Raw genomic sequence first — 23,973 nt, 5'->3', positions numbered from 1 at the left:
GAGTGTTGAATGCAACTCTGAAGAGTGTTTGGGGTGTATGAAAAAAAAAGATGGAATTTCCAGTCAGATCTTAAATAATAGTAGCCATAGATTGCAAGATTCTTGAGGTCAGAGATTTCATATTTCTTGAAGTTTCCACCATGGTGTGAACATCAGTCATTTTATGAGACTCAAGCAAAGAACAGCAGGCAGAATGAAGACAATTCAGAGTAGGAAGGGATACATTATGACAAGGCAATTACCTGCATTTTTGGATGCCCAGGAAGACCCTCTGGGGCCTCCTTCTTGTAGTACTCAGTCAACTGGGCCACTGGTTCAGTGCTAGGCCAAAGTGCTAGGGCTGCTCAAACACCTCAAAGATGATGCTGCTTCAGAGCACCAGCAATTCTGGGAATTGGAATAGGGAATCACGTGAGGCCATTGTGTACCCAGCATGTACCATAAACCCTGATATGTCTCCCCAGCCCCATAACCCACATGTCTGATTTTCTTACAATGTGAGACAGTATTACACTCCAACACCTACTGGAAAGAAAGTAAGAAATAGATTTTGATAAACCATTGAGGAACAGTTTCTCACTCCTATTTCCTGTCCTTCCAACATGGAAAATCAATTCAAAAAGAGAAAGACAGGAACAAGTTAGTCTGCAGACAACATTTTCTAGAGAAAGGAATCAACAAAGAGGTTTCCAGCTGGAAGATATGCAGAAGACAAAATAGAAGTTTACCTATATTCTCGCCCCCCCCCCAACAAAAAATGTTCCTATTCTTAGTTCTTAGCAGATTGATCTCCTTGGAATTGTTCCACATAAGTAGTCTCTCTCCTCAGCTTAACCTAGAGATAAGAGCCCACTAATACATGCATCCTTTTTCACTTCAATACTCTGTAGTCAGCAGAAAAATGAAGCTCAGCTCCTCAAATCCATTTATTCCCATGGCACATCAATTGTAGCCTCCTTGTAAATACCAATCTCTGCTCCAGGTCCTGGGGATCCAGCATTGAACCCCTAAAGTTTGCCCTCAGAGAACTCCATAAAATCCATCCCAGAGAAAGAGTGTGAAAATGAGCCCTTGACTTGCACTGGGTCCAAACACTGCTGTCTCTTCAAGGGTTCCCAAAAATATTTGACCCTTTTAGGAAAAGTAATTACTCAATATTCCCTTGGAAGGCCTCCTTCATTGAGCAAACAAATGGAACCATCCCCTCTTCAATTGATCCAGAGGTACTAACTATTCTAAATCATTCCAGTGACCCCATCCAGGGCCAGTACCTCTGACTTAAAGTAACACTATCTAGTCCAGGGTCAATGTTGTTCAATGATTCCAACTCAAAGTCACTTTAAGAAAGTTGCCTGAGGTTTGGAGATCTGAGATTTGGGATTCAATCTTCTCACTTTAGAACCTGTTTTTTTTTTTTTTTTTTTTTAATGTCAGGGCTTTCTGGCACCCAGAGAACACAGTGAAACTGAAGAAGTAACCAGGTAACATTGTGGCTACTGAATGATGAATTAAGTTAAAACCCTTAAACATTCTTAGAGTTTCTATACAGATCTCTTAAATCAATCTTTCACAGGGAGGGAAACAAAATTATCATATAGTTCCAGTTGACCCTGACAGCGATCCATCACAATAATAGTGAATGGAACCTAAACTATTAATGGCAAATGTCATCGATTAATATTGATCAGATGCTGTAGGCATGTGAAAGTAAAATTGACTATATTGGCCCTGAACTTATGGCCTCCCAGCTTCTTGAAGGATCTCTCCTTCCTGGGAGCCGGGAGTCTAGCAGGAGGGGGTTTGGCAGGCCACTGCCATGCCGGAGGCCTTCCTAACCAGGCCTAGTGGGGGTGCGGGACTTGGGTAACCCCAGCACCCCTCTACCACCTTGCTCCAGATCTCCAGGGCTTCCCTGGGCCACATGCCTGGGCAAGCCGGTGAGTTGGGCCCCTTGGTGGAGCTTGAAGGTACCCTAGGCTTTCCCCCATTATCCATTCAGCTCCTTAGGGAGGGTCTGGGTGGGGCCCTGAACTTCTGGCCTCCCAGCTTCTTGAAGTCACTGGTAATCTTGTCCAGTCTATATTTTCAAAATCACGCGGGGGCAATAGCACAAGAAACATTAATAGTACTCACTATCATTGTATTATTTTTTTTATGTATGCAGAATGTCCATTTTGTACTCTGCCCTTTTGCATACACCTTCATAAGATCATATCTCTCTTTAACTTCCTTAACTCCTATCATCATTACTCCTCATTTACCCTTTCTAACTTAAGTACTGTAGAGTCCTAAGTCACAGATCAAAGTGGTGCCCTGGAGTTAACACCCATCCAACAATTTTAAAAGGCATAAAAGGGACACTTAAGTCTCTTCAACATTTTATGGGTATTTTCTTTGACGGCTATAACTTTTGCTGAATATTTTCTTATACAGTGATGATCCCCTCCCCATGTTTTTTATCTTCTCTTTGTGAACTGCTCAATATTAAATTTGGTGTGAAAGAATCCCTCAGTTTAATGCTTATGTTTGAACCAAGTCCCCATATATCTGATAGCACCACGTGGCTTTATTTCTTGTTTGCCTAGGCACACTAAAATGGGAAAATACTATACATATCAATAAGTTCTTATCTAATAGAGATGGGAACACACAAATCTTGTAGTGCAATGAGACCTTACACCCTGAACATTGACATAAAGACCTGGTACAGGCCTCAGAAGAATGGGCATTCTCCATTCACCCCTGATCTAGAGAAGACATCTACAAAACATCCAAGGTTGTATATAACATCACCTGGAGGCATTCCTCTACCTGGGAAGACCCTACAGCTGCTCTGACATTGATCTACTCAAAAAAGACTTCCCTTAACACTAAGAAGACTTAACAAAAACAATGACCTGCTTACAGACAGGGCTTGCTGTATTGCTCCTTAATTGTGAGGTTTCTCTATAACATCACCTGGAAGCAATCCTCTACCACGGAAGACCCTACCACTGCTCAGGCATCGTCCTGCTGAAAAGAGACCTCCCTTAACAATGAGAAGACTTAACAACGACCTGCTTACAGGACAGGGCTTCCTGCATTGCCCTTTCATGGTGAGGTGAAATGAGAAGACACTCCACATCATGACTTCAATTTAGGATATGCAGATTCCAGAATCTTTAATACAGAAACATGATACCAACAACAGAGACTGTGTGAAAAGTGTGCTGGCACTAAGGACAATGTCTTGGATCAGACGATAACTTGCCTGAAGCCTAGAGTTGGTCTTATGCCAGGAAACTTCATGGGTAGGATCTCTTTGTATTCAGGCCAAGGTTATTCCTTTCCATGACTCTCATATTTGATGGGCCTATGCAAACAACAATTGCCACTCTAACACCATTTTTACTGTGCTCCTTTGACTCTAATCCTTAAAATGCACCCACTTAAAATTTGAGGTTAAATGCACCCACTTAAAATTTGAGGTTAATTTAAGCTAATATGCATGTACATGGAAATATAAAAAATACTATGCCTCTAATGTTTAAGGAGTTACATAAGTTTTATGGCTTTAGATTGCCTTGTGTGCTGTTAAGAAATATTATAATGTGCTACAATCTGGGGACTTGAGGGACAAAGTAATTGTACATGGATTCTGTTTTATTTATCTTAACGTTCTTTGGCTGAAAGCTCAAAGTTAAGATATCAGCAAGGGGACTTCTTCTGAGAATTATGTTATGGCTGATTGTCCTTCCACTGTAACTTTACCTTGTCCTCTTTCTTTGCAAAAAAAAAAAGATACTTTCTTGCATCACTTTGTTCCTTTAATTAATTTTTACTTCATTTCTTAAAAATCTTTTTCTTGTCATATATATATATATGTGTGAGCACATATTTTTAATTTCTATTTTTATCTTTTTTGGGTGTGTGACCTGTTTTTGTTTTCTTCTCTCTCCACCCTCAAATGCACCAGCAATATAATGTAGCAAATATTTCTCCCTGCAAAGGCAGACTAAAAAAAGGGGAAATCTTACATATAAAAACGAGCTCTTATTTATTAGGGATAAGAACTCATACTTGTTTACAATATAGGGGTATCTCCCACCTTGAAAATATGTCACATGGACCCAACATAGACCCCAGGTGATTAGACACCAACTGTCCAGCCTTGAACCCTGGACCACAGACATAGAAACAACACACTTTTCACAACAGCCACAGGAAACATATCCCAACCAGTACATCCTTAATACCGCTGGGCCACCAACAAGTGCCAGCCCTAATATGATACCCTGACAACGAGGAAAATGGGAACATCTTGACCTAAGAACGTTATCCTATCTCACCAGCTAACGATAAGACAAAATCAGAAGACTTGTCACCCTTTAGTTTGTCCAAATGCCAAAATTGTGATTTATAGATGACTGGCTGACAGAACCATGACCAGACTGTATGTATCCTGGGATCAATAAAAAAGCTCTAGTCTAGGGTGTGAGCTATGACCTGCATAACAACTATGATCCCTAGTTCCAGAGGTCTGTCTGAGACTATTGCAATGGAAGGGGACCTCTGGAAACATAATGGAAGATGCTATCTCAGGCCCATCCTAGGACGAGCACAAAGACCAGGACCGCCAACCACAGAAGACAGATTAAAATGACACTGAGGGAACAGAACTTCTAGACCCACAAAAAAAAGACATAATCATAAGTTCAACTCCTTGACTCGTGCAGATACGAAGACCTCTAGATACAGAGGTCTGATGTTATCACCCAGGACGGAGCAGAAGTCTTCCATACACCACAAAAGCACCAAGGGGAGAGTAAATGAACCTGAAAGGATTCTATAGTTAATCCCATGACAATATACTTCAAGGGTGCAGCAACACTATCTCTTAGGCAAAGGAAATTCCTTTTCGAATGACCCAAATATTTACTGTGCATCTGCAGGAGGGAAAAAAAAGCACAAAACAATTTTTATTATTATTTACTTATCTATGTTTTTGTTGATTGCATTGTTGTGGTTTGGCTATTGAAGTGGATGTCTCCATTTATATTTGTTTATTTATTTTCTTCTTTTCTTTTCTTATGTGCTCTGCCACATTTTTTTATCTCAATATCATGGCTTTTATAAGGTGCTTACCCTTTTGTTTTGTTTTGTTTTGTTTTGTTTGTTTGTTTTTTGGAATGCTCACTGGATATTTTATTTGACAGTTCTTTATGTACTGTTGTGGTGTTTCACCTTCTTTTTCCCCTTCATCTCTCAAACCAAGGATGAAAGCCTCTAGAAGGACTCTGCCCATTTCCAGAGTATCTGATTCTTTTTTTCCTTTTTTTCTCCAGGTTATTACTTTTCTCTTCTTCAAATAAAACCACATAACTTGAACTATCTAGTCCCGCCTCCCAATTGGGGAGGGGGAATAAGGGAGGTACCAAGACCAAATAGGTGTAAGACCACTAAGTAGTAAGCTAGGTACAGAGGGGACCACTGTTCTAGCAGCCCCGGGTGTAAGGGAAGAGGTTATGGGAAGAAGGACGGGAACGGAGGTAGAGGGAGGACAATTCGGTGATGGGAATTCTCCTAATTTTATGTTAATATGTACCTAAAATATTATTGTCAATGATATGTAAGCCACTATGATTAAAATAAAATTATATTTAATTAAAAAATAAAAAAAATTGACTATATTATATCTAGGCTCAGGAGGGAGATTTGGGACATTGGTGATGGTAATGTTGCACTGGTGAAGGGGGTGTTCTTTATATGACTGAAACCCAACCACAATCATGTTTGTAATCAAGGTGTTTAAATAAAGATATTAATTTAAAAAAGAAGCTCTAATGAATATTTAAATTTGGATTTAGCTTGATTTGAATCACTTTGAATTTTGCAGGGTATCCCAGCCAACACTTCCTTATTTCCCTGACACCAATCCACAGACAGAGGAATAAACTAATTCAGTACCATTGTCTTTATCATTAACGATATATTTTTTCTTTTTGCCTCTAAAACAAATATATTTCCCTGGGCCCCATGAGACTGATGGGCTCCCTGATATTCCAGCTATAATCACCAAGAGTCTTCTCCCATATCATTTTCTCTACTTCCCTGGGCAGATAATAGAGAACTATAGTTCATTCCATGAATCAATTGCCATATAACTTCTGACATTGAACACACTTCTGATGCACTTGGGATTATCCTCCTTAAAACACACAACTTCAGAGCTAAAAAAAAAAATGAAAATGTAGGTCAGACCAAAAAAAAAAAAATAAAGTTCAGATGCTTGATACTTGTGTTTCAGCTAGAAGAGAAAAAGAACAAGGCTGACTCAACACAAGCTAAGAAGCAATATTGTCTTTAAGAATTTCAATGGCTTATTGTTACTCAACTCTCTCATATCAGTTTTCTAACTAATCTTGGGGATCCTTCTCCATGCAAAAGAGACATTAGGAAAGCAAAATCCACAAAATTTCAAGTTGCCTCTTTGTGGGCAGAGTCACAATCCCATTTAGAAACTTGGACCCCAGGTGACATTATCTCAGATGCCTCAAGAATAAAATGACATTGGCAAATCACACAGCCCTTCTTCACTAGAATTACAAGAAAGCAGTTTAGCATACTTTATACATAATCTTAATGGTTTTATATTATAAATAACCTGCCTCGATATCAAAGGTCAGCCATAATTACAATGCCAGGATAAGGAAAAATACAGCCCTAAATATTGGACTGATTGATGCTACTACAAGTCTTTTATTCCCTTCCCATCTTTGATGGTTTATTTTAAAAAGAAATCTATTATCTCTCTGTAAGAATTACAAAAATCTTGAAGAAACCTATGTAGATCAGAACTTTATTTTTAATATAACTTTAACATGTTGTTAATACAAAAAGCTCATCTCGGGCTGGAGAGATAGCACGGAAATAAGGTGTTTGCCTTTCATGCAGAAGGACAGTGGTTCTAATCCCGGCATCCCATATGGTCCCTGTGCCTGCCCAGGGCGATTTCTGAGCCAGGAGTAATCCCTGAGAGCTGCCGGGTGTGACCCAAAAACCAAAAATAAAAAAAAAGAAACATCTTCATTTCTATTGTTTTAAATCTAGCATGGTGAAAGTATTCAGCGTATACTTACTCATATACTTACTAAACTTGGGGCCTTAGCCAAAAGTAAATAAACATCTCTTGGCAACCATCTTGGTTGTACTTCAATAGAAAGGTCTAGTTTTCTCCAACTCAGATACTGTGCTGAGCATGGAATTGGAAAATGTACCATTAGTTATCTGCCCATGAATATGTTATTGAAATGTATACAAAAATAGACAAGATATCAAAGTCTTTAATACATTTGCATTTGACCTTTGTGCAGGGTGTTAGATGAAAGTCTGAGTTCATTTTTTTTTTGCAAGTGGCTGATCAGTTGTCCCAACACCACTTGTTGAAGAGCCTCTCTTTGCTCCATTTTGCATTTATTGCCTCTATCAAAGAGCAATTGATTGTATATCTGGGGAGCATTCTCTGAATACTTTAGTCTATTCCACTGATCAGAGGGTCTGTCTTTATTCCAATACCGTGCTTTTTTAATGACTATAGCTTTATAATACAGTTTAAAGTTGGAGAAAGTGATGCCTCCCATATTCCTTTTGCCAAGGATTGCTCTAGTTATTCATGGGTGTTTATTATTCCAGATGAATTTTAGGAGTATTTGATTCAATTCTTTGAAGAATGTCATGGTTTTGTTAGAGGTATTGCATTAAATCTGTACAATGCCTTGGGGAGTACTGCCATTTTAATGATGTTAATCCTGCCAATCCATGAGCAGGGTATGTCTCCATTTCCATGTGTCCTCTTTAATTTTGTGAAGCAGAGTTTTGTAGTTTTCTTTGTATAAGTCCTTCACATCTTTAGTTGATTCCAAGATATTTGAGTTTGTGGGGCACTAGTATGAATGGGATTGTTTTTTAATGTCCATATCTTCTCTATCATTATTGGTGTATAAGAAGGCCATTGATTGGGGCCGGCGAGGTGGCGCTAGAGGTAAGGTGTCTGCCTTGCAAGCGCTAGCCAAGGAAAGGACCATGGTTCGATCCCCCGGCGTCCCATATGGTCCCCCCAAGCCAGAGGCAATTCCTGAGCGCGTAGCCAGGAGTAACCCCTGAGCATCTAATGGGTGTGGCCCGAAAAACAAAAACAAAAACAAACAAAAAAAAAAAAAACAAAAGAAGGCCATTGATTATTCTGTAATTAATCTTATAGCCTGGCACTTTGCTATATGAATCCATTGTTTCTAGAAGCTTTTTGGTAGAGTCTTTGAGGTTTTCTAAATGTAGTATCAAGTCATCTGCAAACAGTAAGAGCTTCACTTCTTCCTTTTATATCTGGATGCCCTTAATATATTTTTCTTGCCTAATCACAATGGCAAGAACTTCCAGCACTATGTTGAATAGGAGTGGTGAGAGAGGGCAGTCTTGTCTTGTACCAGATTTTAGATGAAAGACTTTTAGTTTATCTCAATTGAGAATAATATTTGCCATTGACTTATGGTAGATGGTCTTGACTATATTGAAAAAATTCCTTCCATTCCCATCTTGATGAAAGTTTTCTTTTTATCAAGAATGGGTGTTGTACCTTTCTGCATCTATTGATATGATCAAATGGTTTTTCTTTTTCTTTTTTTGATATGGTGTATTATGTTGATTTATTTACATATGTTAAATAATCCTTGCAGGCATTGTATCCTATTTGCCAGAATTTTGTTGAGGATTTTTGCATTTGTGTTCATCAGGGATATTGGTCTGTAGTTTTCTTTCTTTTTTTTTTTTTTTAACCATTTCTGTCTGGTTTTGGAATCAAGGTGATGTTAGCTTTGTAAAAACTCTTTGGGAGTGTTACTGATTCTTTGATATCATGAAAAAGCCTAAAGAGGATTGGTAGACGTTCTTCTTGAAAGGTTTGAAAGAATTCATTAGTGAATACATCTGGGCCTGGTCTTTTGTTTTTGGGAAGACTCTTGATGACCATTTTAATTTCCTCAGTAGTGATGGGTCTGTTTAGATATGCTAGATCATCCTGGTTTAACTGTGGAAAATTGTAAGAGTCCAAGAATTTATCCATTTCTTCCAGGTTCTCATGTTTTGTGGCATAAAGTTTCTCAAAGTAGTCTCTGATTACCCTTTGAATCTCTGCAGTATCATTAATGATCTCCCCCTTTTTTTATTCCTAATGTGATTTATTAAGTTTCTATCTCTCTGTTTGTGAGCTTTGCCAGTGGTTTATCAATCTTGTTTATTTTTTCAAAGAATAAACTTTTGCTTTTGTTAATCTTTCAAATTGTTTTTTGGATTTCCAATTTACTGGTTTATGCTCTAAGTTTTATTATTTCCTTCTGCATATCTAATTTTCGTTTCTTTTATTGATCATTTTCTAATTTTAAAAGCTGTGTTTTTAAGTATTTTGTGTAGGCCCCTTCTTCCTTTCTGATGTGGAGCATGAATATTCATATATATATATTTATTTATACAATTTGATTACAAACATGATTGTAGTTGGGTTTCAGTCATATAAAGAACACCCACCTTCACCAGTGCAACATTTCTATCACCAACGCCCCAAATCTTCAACCTCTCTACCCCCCCACCTGTATTTGAAACAGGTTTCTACTTCTCTCATTCATTCATATTGTTATGTTAGTTGTCAGTGTAGTATTACTCTAACAGTACTCACCACTCTTTGTGGTGAGCTTCCCATAGTGAGCTGGAACTTCCAGTCCTCATCTCTATTGTCTCTGAGAATTATTACAAAAAATTCTTTAATTTTTTTTAAAACCCATAGATGAGTGATATTACTCTGTGTCTCTCTCCCTCTGACTTATTTCACTCAGCATACTAAATTCCATGTGCATCCATGTATAGGAAAATTTCATAACTTCATCTCTCCTGACAACTGCATAATATTCCATTTTGTGTATATATATATATATACAGAGAGAGAGAGAGCACAGTTTCTTTAGCCATTCATCTGTTGAAGGGCATCTTGGTTGTTTCCAAAGTCTGACTATTGTAAATAATGCTGCAATGAATATGGGTATGAGGAAGGAATTTTTAAATTTTATTTTTTGTGTTTCTAGGGTATATTCCTAGGAGTGGTGTAGCTGGATTGTATGGGAGCTCAATTTCCACTTTTTTGAGGAATCTCCATATTTTTTTCCATAAAGGCTGGACTAGATGGCATTCCCACCAGCAGTGAATGAGTTTCTTTCTTTCCACATCCACTCCAGCACTGATCATTCTTGTTCTTTGTAATATGTGCCAGTCTCTGTGGTGTGAGATGTTATCTCATTGTTGTTTTGATTTGCATCTCCCTGATGATTAGTGATGTGGAGCATTTTTTTTATATATTTTATTTAAACACCTTGATTACATACATGATTGTGTTTGGATTTCAGTCATTTTTTCATGTGTCCTTTGGCCATTTGTATTTCTTCTTTGACAAAGTGTCTGTACATTTGTTGTCCCCATTTTTATGGGGTTGTAAAACATTCTTAAAATGTTTTCTGAAAACAAAAGCAATATCCCAATCAATCAGACCAAAAAAAATCACATTATTATATAATTACTCTTTTCTCTATGCTATATTAATGACAGGCATAATTAACTCACGTAAACTCACAATAAACTCCAATGAAGGCCATATTCTAAGCAATCTGCTTTGTACATTCATTCTACATATGCAAAATGCCTATTATCATGGTCCAACATAAAGAAACAATGCAAATATTTTAGTTTGTTTTTATTACTTCTAACACCAGGCAATGCATTTTCCATTTCTGGCTGCTTGGAGTAAACATTCTATTTTCATTTGGAAGCATAGTCTGTCAGGCCTCAACTTTTAGGCTGCTCTTGTACCAGGAAGCTTTGGAGCGGCAGGGGCAGCTGCTTTTCTTGAAGGCTCCCTGCATTTACAGGAGCCCCAAATCAATGCAGCCAGACCTGGAGTTTGTTCCAAGTGAGGTGAGGTGAGGTGAGGTGAGGTGAGGATGGAAGGACAAAGAGAAAGTTTTTAAAACATTAGCCATTGGGCCTCCTAATAGCTTCTGTTGTGTGAGCCATTGTCAGCCTAACTTGCCCTTTACCACTATTCTAAAATAATCAAAAGACTATTTTACCCATCTATGACCTCCTACATTTGCAAATGTAACAAGCTGAAAGCTATTTTATTTTGAATTGGAAATATGACCTCCTATTTCCATTTTTCTAAGTTCAAAATACAGGGACTTGGTGAGATCTTTTATCCTGCCTCAGTTTACTCTGCACTTTGTCTTCCTTTACCTTTGCTTTCAGCTAAAAAAAACTTGTTTTAATGACTAATTTTTATTTTTAGTTATACTTAATATGTGCATATCTATTTATTCTATATTTTTTGCTCCAACAATACTTTGTTTTCTCTTTTTTTACTAGTATCTTTATTTAAGCACCATGATTACAAACATGTTTGTAGTTGGGTTTTAGTCATAAAAAGAACACTCCCCTTCACCAGTGCAGCATTCCCACCACCAACGCCTTCCATTCTCAATTGCATCTTACCCCAACTATTTCTCACTCCTTATCTCCTCCATCCACACAGCTAGACTTCTACATCTTAGAAAATAAAATACCACTATTTATCAGCCATTATTGCATATCTTCCAAGAACTATTATAATAGCCCCCCACTTAGTCTCTGTCAGATTTCAGTCTTGTTCTCAACAATGAAGTATTAATGAAAAGACTGATTAAAACAACAATGTTGGAACAGAACTCCTAGAACCGTAAAGAAAGACTCCATCCTAGGCTCCATCCTTTGACCTGTGCAGATACCAAGATCTCTAGCTACAGAGGCAGGATTGTATCATCCACGATGGAGCAGAAAGTTTCCAGACACAACCAAAGGACCAAGAGGAGAATAAAAGAACATGTATGAAGCCTGTAGTTATTCCCATGACAGTATACTTCAAGGGCAGAGAAACCCTGTATCTCTTTGGTCAAGAGAATTCCCTTTCTAATTTCCCCAATATTTACTGTGCTTATGCAAGGAGAGAGAGAGAGAGAGAGAGAGAGAGAGAGAGAGAGAGAGAGAGAGAGAGAGAGAGAGAGAGAGAAGCACAAATTAACTTTTTTTTTGGTTTTGCTATTGTTGTTGTTTGTTGCTTGTTTTTTCCCCCTGTGGGATTTCTTTTTCTGTGTTTTTGTTTTTTTGTTTTTTTTTTTTTTTATTTCAGGACTGTGGTTATTGTATGGTTGGTGTCTTTATTGCTGTGGTGCTTTTCGAGTTTTTTGTTTTATTTTTTATTATTTTTTAGTATCGTTGTTATGTTTCTCCCTTTTTCCCTTTCTTCTCTTCAACTGATATTTATAGCCTAAAAGGACTCCTCCCATTTTTTGCTTGTTTGATTTTTGCCCCATTTTATTTTTTTTTCTTCAAACAGAGCCACATAATTTGAACCATCTTATTTCACCTCAGTAATTGAGGGCGAAATAATGGGAAGTACCAAGACCAGATAGTCATATGAACATTAAGTAGAAATTAAAAAAAATGATCAGACTTAAACACTAAATTTGAAGCCAACGACAACAGAATCGACACCCAATCTACAACATACTAGACACAGAAGGAACCACTTATACTAGCAACCTGGGTGGTAAAGGAGGGGGAATATGGGATATATGCTGGGAACAGGGATGGAGGGAGGACAACATTGGTGGTGGGAATGCCCCTGATTCAATGTCACTGTGTACCTAAAATTTACTGTGAATGATTTGTAATCCACTTTGGTCAAAATAAAAATTAAAAAAACAAACTTATATCAGGTGTAATTTTTAGGGGAAAGTGCAAAGACACAGTCCCCACTACCACAAATTCTACAGTCAAGTTTCCCTCCTTTGGGGATTTTGCAGGAGTCAGCACATCTGGAGTGCAATGGGTGTGCTCGTCCTGGAAAAACCACCGTGTGATCATGGTATATCAGATGTTTTAAAAATTAATTAGCTAATTGAGAATTCTAAATCTGAGCAGTCCTCCAGGGATCAAATCTCGACCCTGCCACCTATTTGCTGTGTTTTACATTCTCCTCCCATGTTATCTTTGAGGAACTTCATTCTTCCAAATCCTCCAGGTAATCAGCTAATTCTCGCATCTTTGACTCTGGGCCAGGAACCCGAGTCTCTACTTTGACATTGTTTATGCCCACTTGTATCATTGGGTGCTACAATTGTTTTACTTTTCTTTCTTCTTGAGAAAGTTTTGAATTCAAATTATAGCCAGTAATCTGGATTTTAATGCCTAATCATATCATGAATTTAATAAACATTTTTTAATTTTAATTTTAATTATTCTGCAACTGCAGAGTCACAGTAATTTTTTTCACCTTCTGAGTGCTGTACAATATACTGGCTTCTCTCTTAATATTCTCTAGGTTCAAATTAATATTTCATTCACATTTAAGGTCATCAGAGAAGATAACCAATCTCCAAATATATGAAAAATTTGACCGAGATCAAAAATATGTATTTAGATAAGACCTGTAATGAGTCTTTAATATAGGCTTACTACTGTGATTTTGGTTTAAGTAATTTTTAAGTTTTGCATTTTCAAACAGAATGTTGACTGAATAGTGCCAAGGGCTAGTGGTGCATTCTGGTACACATGAGGTCCTGTGTAAGGTCTGGTCAGAGAAGTCAAATCACACAAAACTCTTTGAAGAAAAAGACAGAATCACCTCCAGTCTTGGAGATAGTAGCTTTAGGTGTTTTCCTAACTTTCACATCCAGAATGACTTCAGAAGACAACCAGTTACTTATAAGACAGATACCAAGTTTAAAATGGTATCTCTAAATATAGCTCTTAGGAGTCGACTATAGAAAGAAGAAAGAAAGAAATTGAATGGAGAAGAAAGGTACATATAAAATGATGGGAACAGGTGCCAAGGGAGCTCAGGTGCCTTGTTGGTGTTAAGGAAAAAAACATAGCTAAATATCCAAGCTAGTGTCAATAACAAGAAAATCATAGAACCCAAACTTTAACAACCAAACTTCCAAAGGTGTCTGTTCTGATGGCAGAATGGGGCAGGGGGTGGTGGCATGGAATGGACTCTGAGAACATTGGTGGAGGGAGATTAACACTGGGGGTGTGGTTGATGCTGACATTGTACATCTAAAATTTAACTATGAATAACTTTGTCTATCATAATGGTTTAAATAAAAAATAAGCAAAAAATACAACTCTTCTGCCCTTTCATAACATCAGACTATTTTGTCAGACATTTTTCTACTATGACAATACATGGGTGATCTCTCAGATATAGGAAGGAAAAAATATTGCTTTCTGATAGTGTTTTTCTTAAGTAATGTAGAACTATATTTTTAGTCATAAATGTTCATACATTATAAGTTTAAGATAAAGGAGATGAAGAGCAGCTAAGATATCCAAAATAAGTTGTGCATAATTATTTGAATTGAAGCTGTGTCTTCTCTTCTAAGGAACTTTAATATGATAAATTAAAAGGAAAATGTTAGCAAATGCCATAAAATGCATGATAAATGTCAGTCAAGAAACTTAAAGTGATAGTTAAGGAAAGAAAACAAAGTGAATTTGAATGATACCCCAAATTAAATACTCTAGTTTTCATTGATAACTGTATTCTGAATTTATGAAAAGTTACTCAGATCTCATTTTTATGTTAAGAGATTGTCCTAAAGAAATTCTATGTGAAATTTTTCACTGAAAGTTTTCTGCTTGGTCTGTGAGACTGGAGATACCTAAAGGTTCAGTGAGGGAAGGAAGTAGAATTATTACTTCAGTTTTAAGTCTGAAACAAAATCTAGAATAAAATCTAATTTTAATTAAATCATGGCTCTGTAGTTTAATTTCTCAGTAGAAACAAAAATTGACAAAGCTAAAAATATAAAACATATATGTTACTGTGAAACTCTAAATGATTTTCACAGTAACATATATGTTTTGATAAATACTCACAATATGTTCATCAATTAGAATAAATTGTTTTAAAGTTAGGTAAGAAATGAATTATCAAAATTTTTACTGTAAAAATAGATTGTCTTTTTCCCTAATAAGTTTAATTAATCATCATATGTATTAGTAGTAGCATGAATAAATTATTTAATTTAATCATTATGACATACACAGTTTCAAGGTCATATATGATGGAATTTCAGTTATACAATGTCCAACACTCTTCACCAGTGCATATTTCCGGTCACCAATGTCCTGAGTTTCCTTCCCTCTCTCTCCCTCTGCCCTTTCCCCTGCCTGCCTCTGTGACAGACATTTTTTTCTCTCTTTCTCTCTCTCTTTCCCTTTTTTAAGAACATATCTTATTCTTTTAATGTATTTGATGGTATTTGATGGGGTAAAAAGAGTTCATGGTTGTTATGTATAAAAATCTCTCTTTTCTAGTAAGGTAAGGATTTAGCCAAACACCAGATAAATACAAAACAGAATAGTAGAGAAAATAGGTCATAATTATGTTTCTTCTCTCTTTTCATTCTTTTGGGATGGTAAAAATACAAAATCTTTCATAGAGTACCTAGGTAAAGTACTATAAAGTGAACCCTTCCCCCGACTTCCTTTTTTCCTAACCTCTCCTTTTGGTATGTAAAACTCCACCTGGATTATAGGACCTCCCCCCATGCTGGCCAGTGGGGTTCTGAATAATAAAGAAAGGGGGCTGACTTTTGGCTAGAGAATAAGCACATGGCATAGGCAGCATATGGCAGAGAAAAGCCATGAGGTAAAAAGCAAACTAACTCCAATGAAACTTTAACTCACCTGCTTGGTGCATTATTTCTCTGCTGCCAGCCTACTTCATCCGACTCATCAGCTTAATGGGCTAGAAACCTGGTGCCTGGAGCAGCCTCACCCAACTTGTGGATTTCTATTTTTATTTTACAGTGTACCACTGAGGCCTTGAAATATTTAAAGGTTAATGTAAAATAAATTAATTTTTCATCCCTGAAATACATTTTAAACTACTAAAACAGTACTTGGTGAATGAGTCAATCATCTATTCATATATTCCTCATTCATGCAATGAATATATGTAATATGTATGTTTATGTGTGTACTTATGTCTTTGAAGTTTTAAGATGGTCACTATAAATATAATAATGAACCAAAATATATATGATCTCTACTTTATATTATTTACTAATTAAAGAGATACAGTTTTGACTAATTTAAAAAGAATAGTCAATGTATCTGTGATTATTGCTTTGAAGAGAAAGGTTTGGTGCAAATAAAACCTAAACAAAGCCAAAAAACATTACCTCAATGTTTTCTCTTCCTTAAAATTTTTTTTAAAATATTTTCTTTTACTTTAATCATATGATACTCTGCTGAGTTCAAAATAATTTTTCTGAAGAAATCTTATTTTTGTCTATTTTTTTCTGAAAAGTAGCTATAGTTTCCTCTACAATGTGATAGGGTGAAAGTTGGACTAAAGAAATCTAAAGCAGACTCTTAAAGATGAGAAGGAGAAACAATTCAAGTGTCAAAACCTTGTACTATAAATACATAAAGATAATGACATTATTTTTAAGACTTTATTAAATATCACAATATTTGTGTCCCAAAGAAAAAAGTCCGCTATTATTTTATTATCATTCTAGATACCCAGGATCCAAATCAGCATTGACAATTAAACATGTTCAGTTTGAGTTTTGTCACAGTTAACAAGCCAAATTGATGCAGATCAAAATACCTTCTTTATGTCAGGAGTGGAGCTTGGTTGTCAAAAAAGCATAGTGATGAGAGACCACAGGGAGACATTCCAGCAATAATCAATCGCCAATCAGTCAGGGAAAGCGCTGATTCTGCTCTTAGACAATTCTCTTCATTACCTGCCAAGCACCACTCTCCAGAGAGAGAAAATAAAGGTTCCTTCCAATGAATAAAGCAATAGTTTCTACACAGAGGGAAATAAAAAGCGATGTAGGTTGAGCTTAGAAATCATTTTTGTTGTCTGGATCTTTTTCCACTAAAAAAGATGACTTTTTTAAAAAGTGACAATAGAAATGACTTGAAATGGCAAGAAAATGCTCTTGTTGCCTTCAAAACTTGTAATTCAGCATTTCCTTAAATACGTGTCAGACATTAGAACTCTACTGTCTACCAGGGGTCCTCAAACTTTTTAAACATGAGGCCAGTTCACTGTCCCTCAGACCATTGGAGGGTCTGACTATAGTAAAAACAAAACTTATGAATGAATTCTTATGCACACTGCATATATCTTATTTTGCAATAAAGAAACAAAACAGATACAAATACAATATGTAGCCCGTGGGCCACTGGTGGGAAGTGATTCATTGAAGGGAAGAAATTCTAAGACAATGCCTCTATGTAGAAAGACAATAAATGAAGTGATGGTAGCTGGTAGCACTATGTTAAGAATAGTAAATGGTTCATTGTGATATGTGATATTCTTTTCAGGCGAAGGTCACATAGTTCAGTTAAATGGATCTGATTCAGAAATGTAAATGCAAGGGCCAGAGAGATAGTACAGTGATAGGATGTTTGCCTTGCACACAGCAAATCCTGGGCAGACCCAAGTTAGACCCTAGGTATTTCATATGGCCCCCAGAGTCTGCCAGAAATAACCCCTGGGAGCTTGTAGGTGTGGTCCAACCTTCACCCCAAAGAAATGTAAATATGAAGGTGGAACACTCAAGTGATTCGAATTCACAGATGCTTTCTCTTGTTCTCGAGCACCTAAATTCTGTCCTCCTGGGTTTTGAACCTAATAAACTCTAATTCTATTAGAATGTCCCAAATGGTAGGAATGTTGCACTGGTGAGGGGGAGTGTTCTGCTATGGCTGAAACCCAACTACAATCATGCTTGTAATCATGGTGCTTAAATATTTTATTAAAAATAAAATAAATAAAATTTAAACAATCCCAGGATCTCTCCCCTGTTTGTTTGGTTTGGTTTTGGGCCCACACCAGGTAATGGTCAGGGGTTATTTCTGACTCTGTGCTCTGGCAGGCTCTGGGGACCATGATGTGCTGGGGATCCAACCGGCTTGGCAAGCTTGCTCCCTGTTGTACTATCAACCGCTCCTCCTGCCCTGCCTCACACTCTTATTCCCCATAATCAATCCCCCACCAGCGTTGGCACCTAATCCAAAATTCCTTGAACAACTGAACCTTCTTCCCAGTAGGGAAGCTGGGAGTGATTTTAAAGCTCTTTTCCTAGCAGAAAACCGATTTTGCCAACATTGTCTGACTTTCTGAAGGAGGAGAACAGCTGTCTTCAGTTTATAATAAATCTTCCACAAATCAGTCAAAGCACATCACCCCAGCACAACTGGAACCCATCTAAGGGGGAAATAGTAAAACTATTGATGGTATTCAACAGGTTTGGGATTCAGTGTGTTTGTACAGGGACTGGGGTGGAACAGGGAAAATGGTGTCAAGAAAATCATACGACTTCCATGAATAAAGAAAAAAGGCAAACCAAATTGCTTAGGAAGAGGAGAAGGAATTAGAGCTGATTAGAGGGAAAATCCGGGTGCAGTGACATTCTGGGAACGGGATGAAGGAAGCGAAGGTTGCTTCCTCTTGCTATTACTGAACCTTAGTGCAGAATAATTACTTGTGCTTGCCAAAAAATGACAGGACAGTGACCCTACAGACTTATTGAATTCTCATTGCTTGCCTCCAGGCCATGTCGGGGGTTATTCAATTTTGCCTGAGGAGGACAATCTATTAGGAGAGATGAGTCCAAAAGGCATCCTCCTTGATTGTCCACCAAAACCATTATCGCAGCCCAGAGCAGGCATTGGCTGGGAGTGGACAGACACGGTAACACTGATCTCCATTACCCAGGGACAAGATACAATTTACATTATGGGAAGCCTGAGGACAGAGGGCAATCAGCCTTGGGAATCTGGCAACCGCCCAGAGGGCAAAGGGGTGTTCTCAGCACCATCTAACACCCCCCCCCCCACCACACACACACACACACTATTTGCTTATGCTAGACTTGACCTTTAGCCTGGCAGGTAGTAACTGATTGGTTTGATCTGTAATTATGTAAATAATTTTACAGAAACAAGAAAAAATAGAAGCTATCAAAATTTTCCAGCAGGACCAGAATCTAAAGATTGGTGCATTATCTTTACTTGATTTTTATATAGCTTTATTGCTTTGACCTTTTCTTTCTCTCTTTTTTTTTTTATTAATCTGGAAGCAATTTCCTAGCCTACCCTCTGTGATTCTTTCCTTTCAGAACCAGGGAATTTGTTGCAAACAAAATTAATCTCCAGCAAAGAAAACCACAACTATAATTTTTCAGTGACAAAAAAAGGAGAAAAAAAAGAGAAACAAATAACAATAACAAAATTACAACAACAATACAGAAAAGAAAATGCTGGGAAATGAATGGCACTATTTCATGTCAGACCTCAGTATCAGTATATGATATGCCGGAAGTGATGCTGAAAATTTTGATTTGAGGCACTGCTCAATAAGCCAATTTTACAAAGCTAATGATAACATATAAGGAAATTGAGTAATGCTTGCCTTTGACTTGATGGCTAGCTAAAACATACCGGATCCTCATGCTCTGGGTAAATGATTCTACTAAATTGGAAAATCACACTACTCTTATTTCAGTCAACTGTTTTTTGAAATGATTTAATTGAGAGAAAGAAATGCTTATGTTTTCCTGTGGATTATATGGGGTCAGGGACTGCTAAATATAATGATATGTTCAATTTAACATATTGGAATAATAGCATGCTCAAAAGACTAGTAAGGAGTAGATTTCTTTTTTTTTCTCTAATCTTGGGAGTTACTGTCAGCAGGAGATAAGATTCCAATAGAAACAATGGTTTGCATTTTCTAGGTAATTATCTAAGTATCCATGGGAAACTGCTTCTAATATGAAAAATAACCCATGTTATTTCAGAATTCTCCTGCTATGCTATTAGTATATCTGCAGAAGCTGAAAAGCAAATAACCTCTCATTCCCCCATGAACACTGATTAATTAGGGCATGAAACCAGGGTGATTTGTGAGAAAGCTTTGCAAAACAAAAGCTTTGTATGATTTTCTGCTTGAATCCTATTCTGAATCAAGCCAGAAACTAAAGAAAATCATATAAAACCATGGCTTTAAAATTGGAATAGGTATTAGAAAAGGTTCAGAAATAACCATCAGTCCCCTTTCTTTGGGTAAGAATTTATAAAATAATCAAAACATGTTGTGGGAGAGTCCCGGTAGTGGGGAGTCTGGATATTGGGTTAATTCCCACATACTCATAGGCTAAGAAGATTCCATTCCATATCCAAGGTAGAAACCTGTCAGTCAGTCAAATCAAGTGATTTGTAAAATTATTATTAAGAAAAATAAACAGGGGGCTGGAGAGATAGCATTGGAGCAGGGCCTTGCGTGCAGAAGGATGGTGGTTCAAATCCCAGCATCCCCCGAGCCTGCCAGGAGCAATTTCTGAGCATAGACCCAGGAGTAATACCTGAGCGCAACCAGGTGTGACTCAAAAACCGAAAAAAAAAAAAAAAAAAGAAAAGAAAAGAAAAAGAAACAGAAACAGAAAGTATACAACTGAGTCTGGCAGGTTGACTTTACAAAATGGGCTTTTTGAGCAAATATGTTTTTGGAATTAAGTTTTATATAAGATTAAAATGAGTGGGTAATCCTGCATTTTACAGTGGAGTCCCTTTTGTTGAATGAAGACAGAGGATAGACATTTTGAGGAGTTTAGAAAGCCCAGAGTACCACTCTCTTGACTAATAGCATGCTATCAAAGGAGTTTTGAGTAACTCATTAAAACCTCTCTAATTTACTGTTTTCTCATGCATAAAATAGGCATAATGATAGTTCCTTCTATTCTTTTAGTATAAGATTAATTGGAATAAATAGATTCCTAAGAGGCATTTAGTTGGTACTTGGTGCAAATTAAGCTTTCCAAAATATTAGGCTTCAAGATAAAGTATGAAGTCAATGATTCTGCATGATAGAGAAGAAGAGGTAGAGAAATAGAGAGGCACAGAGACAGAGAGATAGAGATAGAGAGATGGAGAGAAGGGAGAGAGGGAACGGGAAAAAGAATAAGGGAGAAAAAATGTGTGAGAGAGGAGTGAAGGGAGAGATGGAAAAGGGATAGAGAGAAGGGAAAAATGGAGAAAGGAGGGAAAGGGAAAGAGAGAAGGAAGAGATGGAGAAGGGAGAAAGGAGAGAGAGAAAGGAGAGGAGAAGGGACAAAGAGAGGGCTAAGACTAGCCTGCAAACACTTCCAGTTATGCTCCCCCCCAAAAATAAATAAATTATTAAATTAGAAATAAAGTCAGATTCCTCAGCTATGTGCTGGGAGAATGTTCAATTAAAACATTTAATTAAAACCAAGTTTCTTGTTCTCTTTCCTGTAGTGCTTTTAAATGATTGTACAGGCTGGGGAACCATACCTGGTGATGCTCAGCGTTTACTCCTGCCTCTGTGCTCAGGAATCACTCCTGGTGAGTGACTCAGAAATGGTGTTGACGGTTGAATCTGGGTCAGGTGCATGCAAGGCAATATCCAACCCTTTTTTATTCTCTTTTTTTCTACATTTCGTTTATGAAAAAGTAGAACCAATTAAAAAACACATGCATCTTGAAATTTTCTATAATTCTAAGAGCAAGAAGGAAGGGGAGTCAACCTCTCAGCAGCTACTTATCTTACAGATTTCTTAGTGGCTATTTGATGTCCTTACAAAGGATCCCTTCCAGGCACTCAAAAATTTCACTGCTATGAAATGTGGAGAAACTGTGCTTCAATTAATGAAAATAATAGAGTGAACTTACAGAGTTCTTTGAACAAACTAATCAGAACTTGTAATCAGCTGTCACCAGAGTATCAGTATGGGGACAAAGTTTGACTTCACATGTGCGTATCTCATCTCTGAGTACATACATTTTCTGTATATAGGTGAAATCATGCAAGATCCAGGAAGATTGGCTACTCACTTTTTCATTGAACAATAGCTTCTCAGCATCCTTGCAATTCCCCCAACTACATTGCACGTATTAACAACTTGTTTCGGTCTCACATAAATCTGGGTTCATTCACAAATTGAGTCTGAGCTAGGATAAATTATAAAGCCTTATTTTATATCAGTGAAGAAAAAAATGATACTAGGTATTTCTTTAGAAAGATTTTCTAAAAATACAAAATCTAATTATTCAGATTAAGGGCATCGTACAATTGGATATCATGCAGTAAGATCTCCAAATTATGAGAGCTTTAACTTTTTTTTCACTATAATAATTTTAGATGTATGAATCATGCTAAACTACAAAACATAAATATTTTTGTTTAATGGATGGTGAATCATGTGTTCATTTCTAGATCACTTCCTAGATCAGAAGTGAATAATGAATATGCATTTAAGATAATTTTATCATAGTTTGAAATTGATCTTTGAGCTATTACAACTATTTCATTTACACCAACCTTATTTGAGATTACCATTTCCATGTTGTTGATTTTCTAAATCAAGGAGCAATCTATACAGTATAAATTAACAAGATCCTAACTGTATAGCATTCTGGATCTTTACATATGTATACTGCAACCAAAATCAATATATCGAATTCCTCCAATGCCCCAGAAGGATTCTTCTAACCTCTTTTCAACTAATACCCTTCAACTCATAGAAATGCTATCGTGATTTCTAATATGGCAAGATTAGCTTTTTATTTTCATATTTGCTGCCTCTTGAACTTAAAGTAAATGGGATTAAATAATATATGTCTTTTTGTGTATGACATTTTTGCTCAACACAGTTTCAAAGATTCACCCAGCTGTTTAACCATGATTTCTTCTTTATTTTTTTTATTGCAATGTACTATTCCCCTATTTGAGGCTAACAAACTCTTTTTTTTTCTGCCAACAACCATTTGGATATGTAGAACATCATCACAATACAGTACATACATACAATACACAGACTGGCTGTGCACAGCCATAAAGAAGCATCCATGTCATTCTCATCATGCACCAGGGCCAGACCACAGGATTTTGTGTGTTAAAGGGTCAGTAGGTCATATATCCCCCCAACTCTGTACTGTATGAATGCATCTTTATGAGTTTCTTTAATTAGTAAGTTAGGGTATTCAAGCTATTCTTACTCAGAGGATGTTTTGAATAAAACTACTATTATTAGTCACACATGTACTAGTTTGTGAACTAAGCCCTTATCCTCATTAAATCATAGAACTGTTGCATTTGGTTGAGTATGTTTAGTTTTGTTGAATACTAGTCATTTTCAAAAAATACTTAAAACGATGTTATCATTGGCAAGGTTTAAAAATTTTAGTTGCTCCATATAATTAACAATCTTACTGTCTTTATCCTTTTCACCATTTTGATGGGCATCTGACTCATGGTGATTTAAATTTACATTTATCTGATGATTAACAATGTTTTACACTTTAAGTATAGTCATTAAATTATGATGAAACAATGATAGTTATTTAAAAAACCCTTCTCTTCCTCACACAAAAATTAAATTGAAGATATGGAGTGTTTTTAATGAGTAGAACAGTATTAATTTAATATAGAATGACAGCTTTAAGACACCACTTTTGCATTTCTTCAAGTACTAACATAGTTTAATTTCTTGAAATTTTGTTTTATTTGTATTTTTCTTTATAGTCTCTGTAAGGCATTTATTAGTTTATTTTTCTATAAGATTTCATTCACTTTGTTGGTGCATTCTAAGTGTTAAAATATTAATTACTATTAATCCTCTTATGAATATACTATAAAATCACACTTGTTGGCACTTTGGTTTTCAAAATGCATAAAATTAGTTTAGAAAAACATTACTATTTCTATTCTACAGAAAATGTTGTATTACCATCCTCACAATCTTCCTCTAGAGTAATGGAGACAATATATCTTCTTCCATGTTGTACAGTTTCTTTTTATACAATTATATG

At 36.6% G+C, this 23,973-nt stretch overlaps 1 non-coding gene across 1 annotated transcript; it reads right to left on the bottom strand.

The window, feature by feature from the left end:
• Positions 1–12,837: 12,837 nt before the first annotated feature.
• LOC126028894 (U1 spliceosomal RNA) lies at positions 12,838–13,000 on the bottom strand. Its single transcript, XR_007502578.1, has one exon. It is a non-coding gene; the product is annotated as a U1 spliceosomal RNA (small nuclear RNA).
• Positions 13,001–23,973: the final 10,973 nt, after the last annotated feature.

Source organism: Suncus etruscus, chromosome 14, assembly GCF_024139225.1.
Source record: "Suncus etruscus isolate mSunEtr1 chromosome 14, mSunEtr1.pri.cur, whole genome shotgun sequence".
Taxonomy (NCBI): Eukaryota; Metazoa; Chordata; class Mammalia; order Eulipotyphla; family Soricidae; genus Suncus; species Suncus etruscus.
Note: the sequence above shows the minus strand (reverse complement) of the source record. Positions and strands in the feature narration are given on the sequence as shown.